This window comes from Acomys russatus, chromosome X, assembly GCF_903995435.1.
Source record: "Acomys russatus chromosome X, mAcoRus1.1, whole genome shotgun sequence".
NCBI lineage: Eukaryota > Metazoa > Chordata > Mammalia > Rodentia > Muridae > Acomys > Acomys russatus.
In genome coordinates this window covers 84334645-84347667 of record NC_067169.1, presented here as the reverse complement: position 1 = coordinate 84347667, position 13023 = coordinate 84334645, and the positions used below count along the sequence as shown (strand labels likewise).

The following is a 13023-nucleotide window of genomic DNA, read 5'->3' as shown; positions in this document are numbered from 1 at the left end:
TATCTGACCTTTTTTGAGATCTGATCTCAAAAAACCAAAACACTAGACTACACAAACTCTTATTGTAAACATTTTTCCCTCTGTAACAACTCTACCTACAGTAGTCTCTTAACATATAGAAGCTTCTTTTTTTTTAAATCATTATGGAATTAGCTGTATATACTATTTACTTTATGGCTTCTATGTCTGATACGTTTTGAAAATCCTTTACAACTCTGGCATTATAAAGTGACTCCTGTATTGTTTCCCTACTATTTTTACAGTTTTAATTTTAATGTTTACATCTACAACACCAGCCAGTTGTGGTAGCTCCGAACTGTAATCCCAGTATGTGAGAAGACGGAGATAAGGGGATGAGTTCTAGGCCAGTCTAGAGTACATAGTGAACTTGAAGGCAGCATGGACTAGAGAGTGAAGCTGGTGATTTGAGTAAGATGTCCTCCATATTTGTAGACATTTGAACCCTTGGACTCAATTTGATGGCACTGTCTGGGGAGATTTGGGAGGTGTGGCCTTGCTGAAGGAAGTCTGTCACTAGGGGCAGGCGTTAAGCATAAAAAAAAAAAGCCTCACCTACTGCCAGGTCTCCATCTCTGCTTCCTGCTAGTGATTCAGGATGTAAGCCCTCAGCTCCCTTTGCTTCCTTATGGCAACTTGCTGACATCATCAATCCCTGTGGACTCCTAAACCAGAATAATCCCCTTTCTTCCACAAATTACCTTGGTTCTGGCGTCTTATCACAGCAACAGAAAAATAATACAGAAACACTGTTTCAAGTCCATTGATTGCTACGCAACACCAAGACACTGCCATTGGTAGCCTTGCTCTCGATTTCAGAATGGCAACCCAGGTTGCATTTCCGTCTTGTGACTATTTCTAAATTGCTATGCAAATGCAAAACCAACAAACATCATTTCCCCCAGGAAACTTTCCCATGCTTACAGGCTACTCTGCAGTCTTCACACCAGCTCTCCCAGTTTACCTCTTTCTAAGAATTTGCCATTTTTTGTCTATGTAAGAAGCTTACAAAGAAGCTTCCCTCAAGAATTAGGTAAATGGAAATAAATGTACCTAAGAAGAAAAAAGCTGCCAAGTCAGAGACTTGAAGGACCAGATTGTAACCTGCTTTGAATGATCTCTGAAAAAGTATTGGGGATGGCTGGCCAACCCCTGTAGTGTGGGATAAGGAGAGGTGCAAAGGCATGTTTAGTAATGTCAATACTCAAACAAAGGCCACTCCCAGGCTCATAAGCAATGTTTCTGGTCCAACTGACAAATCCACCCAGACTAAAAGGCTGGGAATTTTTTGTTTGTTTTTCACAGGATCACACAAAATAGCCCAGGTTCGCCTCTAGCTCATTATCTGTCTGCCTCAGCCTACTGGATGCTAGGATTCCAGGCATGGACCGCCTAGCTCTCTCTGCTTCTTCATGGGTGTTCCTGTCAAGGCAGATTTGGATCAACATGCTGACTCTAACACTCACTAATCCTTGGAAAAGAGAAGAGGGGTTGTTTATCTATAAAATGGGACTGAAAGTAGAATCTATGTCTCTGGGTTTCAGAGAGGATGAAACAGGATAAAACAAGCGACAGTATTGGCATGATGCCTAGCACACAGCCCTCCCTAAATACATAGTAGCTATCCACGTGATTTCTATGGAAAATTCAGTATATATCAGTAACAGCTTCTATTAAGCTTGCAATTCATTCTGCTTCATTTGTTCTAATTCTATGCTCACGTTAATAACATTCTGGTGTATGACTTGGCTTCCCTTGGCCTGCTGCCTAATGGGAGAAAATACTTAAACTTTTAGGTCTCAAATCCTTATCTGTGAAATGGTAATTACATTAGCACGATCTCACAGAGTAGGTGTTGGAATTGAATGCCGGATTTCTGAGCTCAGTGGATTGCATAACGTAAAGAACCTATGGAGGACATTGTCCTTACTGGACATCCCCTTCCCTTGTCCACCAAATCACATGGCAAGTTTTACATCTTCCACAAAGCCTTCTCCAATAACTCCAGACACCACCCTCACACCCCACTTTTCCAACAGCCTGTTACTGGATTCATTTAATTTGGGATATTAAACGGCTCTTTATTATCACACACAGTTGCACATGATGTCACAGTAAATTGAAAGCTAGGATCTGGTTGTTAATACTTCCTTCCTGACAAATCTCAAATTGGCAGGGAAGAGCCACTGAGCAAGCCCACAGCAGTATAATCAAGGTCCTCACCAATGTGGCTTCTTGGTGATGCCTTGCTGGTATTTTCTACTGAACCTCCATCTCTCCATTTCTAAATGGAAAGAATAATGGAATTTAGCTGTTGTGTCACAGCTTTAACTGCTGTTCTCATGGAGGTACCAAATTCTTCCTGGAGGTTTCCATGTGGATGGTCTATAAGCACCTACAATGTGGCATGTCTAAGTCTGAACTTGTTACCTTCCTTCCCTGTCTACTCCACTTTTAAAAAATAGGAGAGAAGGGCTCATTCTTCCATATGGTAGGTTTGCCACCAAGAAAGAAGAAATGAGAGAAACATAATATTGCCAATAGGCCAACACTGCAGCCATAACTGTTGTAGGCAAATGCGCTCTGACACAGTAATAATAAGAGAAGTGCTACTATTTCTAAACTAGTCACGCGCACTGGGAAAAGCTGCCACCTAAGCAGGAAATCACATCTAGCATCCCATTACCAAGACATGTCATCATGTACCTCTTGCTGCGACAGAGAGAAAAGGATATGTCACTTTGTGATAATCAGACTCAAATTACATAATCCTAGTCGAAACATAAAGAACTTGTCCATCGAAACTGACCAGTACTCTTGAAAACTTCCAGTGTCACAAAAGAGACTGCAAGACTGGCAGGACAACTCAAGGTGATGTGAGAGTCTAGAATGGATCCTGGAGAAGCAAAAAGAGGTTCATGGACACACTAGTGGGACTTGAACAGAGTGGACAGTTTAGTTAATAGTACTGTGCCAACACTAACATTGCTAGCATTGTACTATAATTACACAAGATGCTTAACATTTTGGAGGAACAGGGTGGCAGATATCTTTGCAACCTTCCTATAAAATGTAATCATTCTCAGAAACACAATGAAGAGCTGGGAGTAGTGGTGCACACGTTTGATCCCAGCACTTGAGAGGCAGAAGCAGATTTCAAAGAATAAATTAAAATTATATTAAAAACTCAGGAAGCAACAGAAAACATAAAATGGACCTTTCAAAAATTAAAATGGTTTGTGCTTCAAAGGATATGAAAAAAGCAAATAGACATTTATGATGCTACAGGCCATGTATGCAACAGTGATCCAGTTTCCGCTCTATAAAGGACCTCCTGCCTAAGCTAAACTTCTGACTTTGATCCCTAGGACACAAATAGATGAAGGAGAGAACTAACTCCAGCAAGTTGTTCTCTGACTTCCACACACATGTGTGTACATGTATGCACATGCAGACACATAAATAAGTATAATAATTTTTGAAGACAAATAACCCAATTTTAAAAGTAAGCTAAGAGCTCAGCATAGCGAAATAGTGTCTATAAATATAGTACCACAGAACTGCAAGTTTGAAGACAACAAGGGACAATAGTGAGACTATGCCTTGTAAAATAAAAAGAAAGAAGAAAAATCAAAAATAGGAGATGTGCTAAGTAGTTGAATAGACAGTTCTCCAAAAAAATATACAAATGGTCCATATATTACACAAAAAGACATTCAACATCACTAGACATCAAGGAAATGCAAATCAAAGCCACAGTGACTTAACACTACCAACAGCAGCACAAATGCAATAAAAGAAGATATCCCAGTGCTCAAAGTCCCTTGAAAGTGAGAGGTAGTGGATTCAGATTCCTGGGCCCTACAACCACCTGGATGCAGAAGTATGCATCTGTAATTGCAGTACCCTTACAGCAAGATGGGAAATGGGGACAGGAGAATCTACAAAAGCTGGAAGGCTAGGCCAGTCTATGCTTCAAACAGTGTAGAAAGCAAGGAATGATATTCATGATTGTCCACTGACCCTCAAACAAGCACAGTGGCACCTACACACACCGGCATTCACTTACTCGCAAAAATAAACAGGCACACCCACAATAACTACACACGTGTACACATACCCATCACATATATTTTTAAATGACAACTATTAGTGTTCAACAATATGGAGAAATCGAGGCCCTCCTACACTATTAGTAGGGATATAATATAGTGTGGCCATTTTAGAAAACAGCTTGACAATTCCCCCAAGAGGTTAAACATAATTATCATATATATGACCCAGCAATTTTACTTCTTTCTTAATGTTATTCTATTATTTTATGTATATGGGTGTTTTGCCTACATGTATGTCTATGCACCACATGCATGTGTGGTGATCAGGAGGCCAGAAGTCAGCATCAGATGCCCTAGGACTATAGTTACAGATGATCGCGAGCCTTCAAGTGGTTGCTGGGAATTGAACCTGGGTCCCCTGGAAATGTAGCCAGGGCTTTTATCCTCTGAAAAACGTTGCCAGCCCTCAATTCTACCTCTATAGCCAAGAGAAATGAGAATGTATCTACCCAAATGCTAGTACAAAGAGGTTAAAATATCATTATTCATAATAGCCAAAAGGGAGGGTTGAGTACAATACTCATCACTGAATAAAAAGATACACAAAATAAGCACATACATGGAAGACAATATTACATTGGCTTAAAAGGAATGAAGGAACAATATATATGCTACAACATGAATGCCCTTAGCAATGTCCTACCAGGGTCTGGGGGTGAGGCTCAGTGAAAGAGCCCTTTGCCTAGCATGAGTGAGACGACGTTTGATCCTCAGCACTGCAAAAAGAAAAGGCATGTAATTACAGACACACACACAGTGAAAAGGGGCACACAGAAAGGCATGTTATATACAGAGGGAGGAGGTCCCTTTCAGTCACAGACATGGGGGCGGTATGGGGGAAAGCGGGAGAGAGGGAGGAATGGGAGGATACAAGGGATGGGCTAACAATTTAGATGTAATATGAATAAATTAATAAAATATTTTTAAAAGTAATAAAAGCAATGATAAAATAGAAGAAAGGCATGTTATAACTTTATTTATATGAAATGTCAAAACCAGGCCAACATATAGATAAAAAGGACTCTGAGTGCTTTGCGGGTGGTGCAGGAAGGACAGGTGGGTTGAGAGTTAATGGCATGGAATTTCTTTGGGAAGTTAATGAAAATGTTCTAAACCTTAGTATAGTGATGATTATTTATTCATATGAATGTATTGAAAACCACTCAATTGTGTACTTTATTTAGCTATTCATTCATTTATTTCTACTTGAGACAGTCTCACTATTGTAAGCCCAGGCAGGCAGTGAGCTCTCAATTTTCCTGCCTCAGTCTTCCAAGTGTTGAGATTGCAGGTATACACCACATAAGTCCTCAAAGATATGCTCTGAATGGATGAATTACAGAGCATGTGAATATATCTCAGTAAGGCTGCTCTTAAAACCCACAAGCACTGAATAGCTGCACAGGCTTCCATTTAGCAATCAATTTACCCCCTTCATCACTTGATCCTGCACAACAGCTATTGCTCCCCACTCCTTTCACAAGCATTTCTATACAGCTAAGATAAATCATTCGCCATCACCCACTTACCCCCAAAGCTCCCAACCTCCATGTTTTCCTGCACTACCCTCCAGGGGTGGGAACAATTCTCCCCGCCTTACTTATCTCTGTAAGTTTCTACCCAGCTTTTCTCACAACGCCCCAGTGTCAAAGCTCTCCTATGACAGCCTTTCCCCGCTCTCCAACTCTTATATAGTAGCCTCTCAAAACATCGTTTGCTGCATAAATAACGGGGCTGGAGAGATCCTGAGTTCAAGTCTCAGCGACCACAGGGTGGCTCACAACCATCTGTAATACAATCTGGTGCCCTCTTCTGCGTGCGTGAAGACAGTGCACTCATATACATAAAATAAATAAATCTTTTTTTATAAAAGGCATACTGCATAAATAAATATACCTCCCATGTGACGACTGCCTCTGACAGCAAATAATGACCCACCCACCCACCCACCACCACCACCACCACCACCATCACAACCACCTCCACCATAACTTTAGAACTTCTTTTTCTGTTCCTGGTTACAGAAGCCGCTTTCTGCTTCAGACCCCTTGGGAACACTTCCAAATTATAACACCCTCTATTTCTCCCCCAGACCAGATCCTCGATGAAGACAGCACTAACACAGTAATTCGTTATGCCAGGACCGCCGAGTATAGTTGTGCAGGTTATGCACTGCACAACCCTAGTGGCGCCATTCAATTATAGTCTATGTGAATGGCACCCCCTCCTAGGGTTGTGTAGTGCATAGCCGATCGTGGAGGCCTTTCGTGGAAACACACCTGGAATTTGGGAATAAAGCCAAAAAAGAGCATTTGTTGGGGGGAAAAACGACTATAACAATGATTATTTCCAAATCTTATTGTGGTACAAACCTGTGATCCCAGCATTCAGGAGGCTGAGGCAAGAGTATCAGGAGCACCAGGCCAGCCTGGGCTGTACATGGAGATCCGCTGGCTTAGACAACACAAAATGAAACCTTGTTTCAAAAAACAACACAAAACAAAAAGACATTGAAAAGAAACTCTAGAAGAATATGGGTAGTACAGTTTGTACATGTAATCAGAAAACAGAAACTCCCCAAAGTTATTACTGATGTATCTGCAGTGATGGAAAAAGCAAAACACATTCAGGTCATAAAACAAAGGTATGACTGACAAAGGAAAAGGAACAATTCTTTATAGCATACCTGTCACTAAATGGGCTTTCCCATGCAGGCTGTTCAAGGGATTTGAGATTAGGAAACAAGCTACTCTGAAATTAGGCTTCAGGAATCTTGCCATTTGAAAGGGCTAAGCCAGAGTTACCATCTCTATGCAGATCTGTCTCATCATCAACCCATCCATCAGTCATGGGGCTTATTGCTCAGCCCTGAGAAGCCCCTCAAGTAAGACGATAAAAATTGCCCTCTCTGTCACAAATCAATTTTCAGAGTTAGGACTTACATCAAGTCCACCAAAGCACAGAGACCCTCAAGCTTGGCTGGCAGAACCAACTTGAGCCCTAACCTCATTCTTCTATCTTGTGTCTAATAATGAGAGATTCTTGAAATGGGCAGTCACAAAGGGCTGGAGATAATTTTCATGATGACAGATAGCATGGTGGGTGTCAAATCATGTTAGACATCCTGCCCACACCAGACCACTTCAGATCCCCACTTTCGCATCTTCTTCACCTTGCATATTTCATTCTACTTCTTGGAGTGGTTTTTTGCATACCCACTCAAATTTCTCCTTCTTTTCCCTAAATCCATTAGTTCTTATTGGTACTGTCCACAAAAGCAGTCCCCAGCCCATCACAGGGAACACATTCTAAGACCCCCAGTGAAGACTGGAAACTGCCAATTACCACCACTAGAGAGATGGTGTTTTTCCCCTGTCTCTGGAAGCTTATGAGAGATTTTAAATTAAAAGTGAGACACAGTAACAAATCAAAGACAACAATGACATACAATAATTATCATAATACAATAAACATATACAAATGGAATCTCTCACACATGGGATACTGTCCCATTGAATCTGATAACCGTGATGGCTACTAAAGGACTATCTGGCAAATAGCATACATAATGTGCCAATGCTGGACCAAGGGATTATTTGTGTCCTGGATGGTACAGAGCAGAAAGCACCTCACCCCTCAGAATAGTACACAACTTAAAAGCTATGAATTATTCATTTCTGGTGGTTCTCATTTAATATTTTTGGATCACAATTGACTGGAGGTGGCTAAAACTGCAGGAGAATCTAACGACATGTGAAGAAAAGCAACTCTAAAATGTGTGCTGGTGTCAGGTTGTCGTTAGTAACAGAAGCAGTGGCAACTCTTCATTATCAAGCAATCTCTATGAACCTGACATGAGAGCTGGAATGTAATGTGTGTTGCTTCATGTATTCCTCATAGCAATCCTGCTGTCTAAGTAATACCTGCCCCACCCACCCAATCCAGTACACATATGGGGAAATTGGGCTAGAGCAGAGTAGCTTCCCTAAGGTCACACCTCTAAAGAGTCAAGACGCCAGATCTTTTGCCATGTATATAGCTCAGTCGGTAAAAATAAAACACATAAACCGGGTGTGGTATTGCATGCCTGTAATCTGTGACCCCCAGAATTTGGGAGATGGCAGTATTGGTAGGCATAAAAGTAGAGGAGATCAACTTTTAGTTCTTCTTCAAGGGTGCTCTTTTTGTTCGTCGTAAGAAGCCTGAGGAGGACTGTTTCTGATTACATGGAATGCAAGCAAGCTGACACTGCTGGGAGGGGGGTGGCGCTTAGGGGAAAAGGTTAGTCAGCTAGGGCCTCTGCTTTAGCTCTTCCAAACATCTGGCTGGCTCAGGCTTTGTCTTATCCCTCCTAGTTCACTGTCGTTGTCAAGGACTGATGATGGAAGCCAGATGTGACCAGAAAGTTCCAGCACCTTTACATCACTACAGTGCTGTGGGGGAGTTCTTTCTGGTGGTCTTGAGCGATGACCTTAACTCAGCATATTCAGATATATGTATATTAAACTGTGCATATGTAGGAATGTACCCTCCCCAGAGTGCCTCCACAATATCAATTCCTTGCACTTTCTTTAAAGGGGGAGAGTACAGCGTCTTTGGAAGCTGTACTTTCCTATCAGCAGGAAATAAAAATGTTCCTTTCCTCTTAGGTGTACAGCCTGTGATTTTTGGCTTTGCACTAAAACTTGTAAAGCTATTGTGTTCACTTATGGAGGGACGAAGAGCAGAAGTTCAAGGTCATCCTTGGCTTCTCCGTAAGTTTGCCCTGGCTACATGACACCCTGTCTCAAAAGAACCAGACCTTGTCCCCAGAGCTACCTAATTGCAAAAGTCATGTTTATAGCCATTACTACGTCCTGTCTCCAGCACAAAGCAATTTGTTGCATTCTCTGTAGTGTCTACAACAGTGTCAGGCAAGAAGAGGCAGCCCAGGACACCACTGCCAAAGCACAGCCAGGAATGCAGTCTGAAAAAGGATGGAGGACTGGCTCTTCCAGGGAGAATAGGGAGTACTCATCAACTGACCCACTTGAGAGGTATCATGCTGATGCCTGGACCTCAATCCCTGAAAAATATTTAGAACAAAATGACCTGGCTGCCTTAGAACTTGAAAAGAGTTCTAAAGTAACCAAGGGAGTAACCTTTGGGAGAGATTGGATGGTGTCCAGTCCCCCTGCGGGAAGGTGAGCAACTGGGTCAGGGTCACAGACACACACATACCAGTATGTTTTCAGAGTTCTGCCAACAAGGATCTAGCTTTGTTTTGTGTTTTAAGCAGGAAGCGTTGGGTAGGAAAATGCATAGACAAAGGAAAGAGGGTTTCCCACATCTTTAGGCCTCTGTCTCTTCTTTTTCTATTATTTATTTCTTCTCCATCTTTTTTTTTCTTTATTTTTCTTTTTGAGACAAGGTGTCATGTATTCCAGATGAGCCTCAAACAGCATGTATAGCCAAGGATGATCTTGAATCTTTGAATTTTTTATCCTCCTGCCCCCACCTCCCAACTGTTAGGGTTACAGATGTGTGCCAACACACCTGGATTATAAGGTGCTGGAGTTGAAACTCCGGTTTTGTGCACTCTAGGCAAGCACTCAACTAAGCCCCATTCCCAACTCCAAGGCCAAACTGTTTCTACCTTTTAAAATAGGAGTAAGGGTTTTAGGGATTTGATCAGTGGTAGATCCCTTACCCAGAATCTATAAGGCTTGGTTTGGTTCCCAGAACTGGGGGGGGGGGGGGGGCGGGCATTAAAATAAAATAGGAAGAAAATCACCTAGCATGAGGCTGGAGAGATGGCTCAAAGGTTATTTAAAAGCACTTTACTGAGCCGGGCGTGGTGGTGCATGCCTTTAGTCCCAACACTCGGGAGGTAGAGGCAGGCAGATTGCTGTGAGTTCGAGAATGGCCTGGTCTACAAAGTTAGTCCAGGACAGCCAAGGCTACACAGAGAAATCCTGTCTCAAAAACCAAACAACAAAACAAAACAAAACAAAACAAAGGCACTTTACTGCTCTTGCTGAGGACCCAGGTTCAGTTCCCAGCACCTGCATCAGGTGGGTCACAGATGCCTGTCACGCCAGCTTTAGGAGCTCTAAGGCCTCTCCTCTGGACTCCGCAAGCACCTCTACTCATATGCACACAACCTCCTCACACACACGTACACACGTAAATAAAAGCAAGACACAGTCTTTTGCACATGGATTTCTATCACATGTGGTGCTCCTAAGGAACAAAGCAAAAGGAGAGAAAACAGCCACAGCCAAGTACCTGTAGCAGTTTGTATTCTGGACACACAAGAGATGCAGAGCATAGTTCCTTTCTACAGGAAGCCTACAGACTACCTGGCAAAGGTCCTCCACTCTGGCCTATGTAACACGATCAACAATGACAAAACTGGTTAGTTAACTAACCTACCTCCCAGCAGCTCATTCTGACAGGTTAGGGGAGGAAATGTAAGTTTCTACCCACAGTAAGGAGTTGGAGTGGGCATTTACCTTTGCTTACATGGCTTTGCTGCCAACCTCTAGACCTCTGAATCAAAGAACTAGGGAGTGGACTCAGGAAATAGCTGACTAGGTAAAGGGCTTGCCAGAAAATTTGGAATAAAGTGTTGTGGATTTAGATCAGTCGTGCAGTGCTTACATAGCAACTACAAGGTCGAGTTGGACCCAAGCACCAAAAAACAATCAGACAAGCATACTACAACCACTATTCGGTACTGAAGCAGTTTGCATTATAGACACAGAGACTCAGGACACAGTTCCTATAGGCAAGAGGCTCAGTACAGATAGCACCCACACACAACAGCCCAGCAGCATTCACCTACAATGTACAGAAATACTGAGCGGCATGGAAAGACAGGTATATTCCTAGTTTGTTGGGCAACCAGGCTAACAAGTCAATAGGCTTGGGGTTTAGTGCATTCTTGCCTCCACATAAATGCATGCATACTCAGCTGCATGCACACAAATGTGTATACACATCCATGAGCGCACTTGTGTATACACACACACACACACACACACACACAGAGAGAGAGAGAGAGATAGAAGGGGGTTTGGGGGGCACAAGTCAGGGATGAAAAAGAACTCCAGGGCTGGAGAGATGGCTCAGCGGTTAAAAGCACCGACTGCTCTTCCAGAGGTCCGAAGTTCAATTCCCAGCAACTACATGGTGGCTCACAACCATCTATAATGGGATCTGATGCGCACTGCATATATAATAAACAAACAAACAAACAAAAAGATTTAAAAAAAAGAACAAGAACTCTATCAATTACAGAAATAAAGCATGGAAACTATTCTTCCACAACACCTATCAACATTTCCACCTTCTAGGTAGCTTGCCTTTCTGTTAAACAGCCCTGGAGTTTTAGATGGCGGGTCGTATGTGGTTCTTGTGTATATCCCAAGTATCTGTATCATACAAAATCTTCATCAGATATTTGCTGAATGATCAATGGACTTGGCACGTGTCCGCATACTCTATGATATACTACATGGATAGATTTGATTGCCTAATCAACACGCATTTTACAGTATTTGTGACATTTTAATTTTCCAATGCATCTGGTATTTGTCAAGATTTCTAAGAAGCCAGTAATGGTGATTTCTGAGGAAATGAACCCATAAATTAGTGATGAGGCATTACAGGGCAGCATGCGCTCTAGCCTCTTGCCTTTAAACTGTTTGACTCTCTAAACTATCACCAGCCAAAGAGAAGTACACCAGGGAACATGGATCTGCTCCATTTAGAGCTCAAACCGAGCTGAGTGCGTGGCTGCACATTTGTCACATATGTCAGCTACCAGAAACGGAGGCAGGAGGAGGACCACGAATTCCAAGTCAACTTGGACTACATGGGAAGCCTACCTAAAAATAAACAAAGACAAAGAAAACTATGGCATTGGAGGCATGAGAAGAGAGCTGAATGGAAGGTGGGACAGATTCAAAAACCTAGAAACTTCTGGGCAAACCATCCCAAGCAGTACTCTCTTTCAAGCAAAAAAAATTTTTTTCCTTTTAATCCCTGACACTGTCATAAAGTGCCATTAGAGCCCAGATGCCATGGCTGTGGGGTACCTGGATATTATGGAAGAGAAGCTGCCTCTCTGTGAATGCACTAGTAGAGGTGTCAGCTCACACTGCACCTCTTCATAGCTTTATCATGTCTGCTCGGCTGAGACAGGAAACCCATAGCTTGGAGACCAAGCTGAGCTCCTATCTATAGATAGACAGACAGACAGACAGACAGACAGACAGACAGACAGATAGATAGTACATACATGCATACATATATACATAGATGGATACATACATACATATATACATACATGCATGGATAGCTACTTATACTTCTCCTACATGACTCAAACTGCCTGGAACCCAGCTGTTAGGCTTGGTCAGGTAACTCAATGGTTCTAAATCCTCAGTGTACATGAGAATTACCTCAGGAGTTTAATTTAAAAACAGCAATTCCTGGGATTCACACCTCAACAGCCTTCCTTATCAGTGGGGCCTGGATGTCAGTATTTTAAAGTACCCTTGGTGACTTCTGTTTTTCAATCACTGCTCCACCACCTCTTAGTAAGGAGTAACTCAGTGCCTTTAGAGAAAGATGCCTCAGACTGTCTAGGAGAGAGGAGGTGGTCATGATGCCCTGCCATTAGCTGAGGAGCTACTAATATATTGATAGTTGCTAGAAGAGGCAGTCACCTTGAAGATCCAGCATGCCCCAGTGGAAGGCCAAATGGCTAAGAGTGGGGGGGAGGGGTGTGTGTGCACGCACAGCACAAACTGTATTTACTAGAATAAAAAAAATAAAAACAAAAAAGGACACAAAGTTGGATAAGGAAAGAAGTGGGGGTAAATATAGGAAGAGTTAATGGAGG

The 13023-nt window shown here is 42.4% G+C and overlaps 1 protein-coding gene across 10 annotated transcripts in view; it reads right to left on the bottom strand.

Moving 5' to 3' along the window:
- Nucleotides 1–13023, bottom strand: part of Tmem164 (transmembrane protein 164) — a 158884-nt gene that overhangs the window by 92511 nt on the left and 53350 nt on the right. Inside the window, exon 1 of one of the 10 annotated variants that reach the window (XM_051140900.1) lies at nt 4777–4950. The exons of the other annotated variants lie outside the window; for them this stretch is intronic. The gene's annotated coding sequence lies outside the window, so the exon portion shown is untranslated. Of the gene's footprint in view, nt 1–4776; nt 4951–13023 lie in introns of those variants that run through there. 10 annotated transcript variants of the gene reach the window in all.